This window comes from Octopus sinensis, linkage group LG27, assembly GCF_006345805.1.
Source record: "Octopus sinensis linkage group LG27, ASM634580v1, whole genome shotgun sequence".
Lineage (NCBI taxonomy): Eukaryota > Metazoa > Mollusca > Cephalopoda > Octopoda > Octopodidae > Octopus > Octopus sinensis.
This window is the reverse complement of record NC_043023.1, coordinates 13,256,720-13,258,038: the sequence shown is the minus strand read 5'-3', so window position 1 is coordinate 13,258,038 and position 1,319 is coordinate 13,256,720. Positions and strand designations below refer to the sequence as shown.

General features: G+C 33.2%; 1 protein-coding gene across 1 annotated transcript in view; it reads right to left on the bottom strand.

The window, feature by feature from the left end:
• LOC115225354 (zinc finger protein 493-like) overlaps positions 1–1,319 on the bottom strand; it is a 5,867-nt gene extending 4,548 nt beyond the window's left edge. Inside the window, exon 1 of the mRNA XM_036514230.1 lies at positions 1,077–1,319. The gene's annotated coding sequence lies outside the window, so the exon portion shown is untranslated. The remainder of the gene's footprint in view (positions 1–1,076) is intronic.

Sequence of the window (1,319 nt, the reverse complement as noted above, 5' to 3'; positions counted from 1 at the left end):
TAGAATGTGTTTATAAAACATCTTTTTCTCTTGGCCTTATTGAGAAAATTCTGTAGTTTGAAACATATTTGTTGTTTAATTTCTTGCTTTTCGTCAATTTCAACCAATCACAGACATCTATTGAGGTGAAACCGATTTCTGCCGTAACATTTACTGGCGGTGTCATATGAAAATGTCCCTGATTTTTATGAGAGAAAAGATACCCTGTGGCCATAAACTGAGGGGTCATTCGTAAACAGAGCTGGATAACAAAACCGTTCCCTTTTTAGTGTCCACCCATAATTATGACCCTAGTATCGATCTATTGCATTTCAATCTGTTTTAGGGTTGGGGGCAAGGGTATCATTTTTTCTTCAGAAATGTAAATAAACCCAATCTGTTTCTTAAACGAAAACATAATATGAAACGGGGACGTTTTCATATAACGCCGCCATGAAATATTACGACAGAAATCGTTTTCACCTCAACAGACGTCATTGATTGGTTGAAATTGCCGAAATGTCAGAAATTAAACAACAATATGTTACAAACTACAGAATTTTCTGTAGAAATCTAAGAGAAAAAGATGTTTTATAAACACATTCTACCAGTATACGAAGTTTAAATTTTTTTAGTTACGTAGAAATTATTTCAAAAATCTGTCGGTCAAAGTGAAAAGATCGCATCATTACTCTCAAAGTTCAAATAACATCAAGGTCGCCTTTCATCATTTCCAGGTAGAAAAAATAAGAAGCAATCAAGTACTAGGGTCCATGTAATTCACTTATGCCCTCCCGTTAATTTTCAGGTCAAAAGCACAAATGATTATTTTAATTATCAAAAGATTATTATTGTCATCATCATCATTATTTTCTACACACGGAATGGAATGAAATACAAAGCCAACCTCGGCGGAAAGTCCTGAGTTCAAATACGGATGAGTTCGACTTTTCTTTCATGTCTTTCGGGAAAAAACCGGGACCCATGCAATCGACTAATCGCTCGTATTAAAGATTGCTGACCCTGGGCCACTTTTGAAATCATCATCATCATTACTATTATTAATATAACATTACAGTAAATCTTTATCAACTTACCGTTTTATCAATGCCTCATAAACAACAGGATAACATATATTAATATGGAATTCTTCAATCGGACTCCTCACATTCTACTAATTAATTACGCTGTTTTATTCTCATTTTACCAATTAATTTCAGTTCTATCACATGTAACAGTCGGTCATTGTATTTTATAAACAACAAATCAACATTTCAGCTTCAAAGTTATTAATTAAGTCGAATAAATATATTTTCCTAATTTTGTTACGTTTTCGCTTC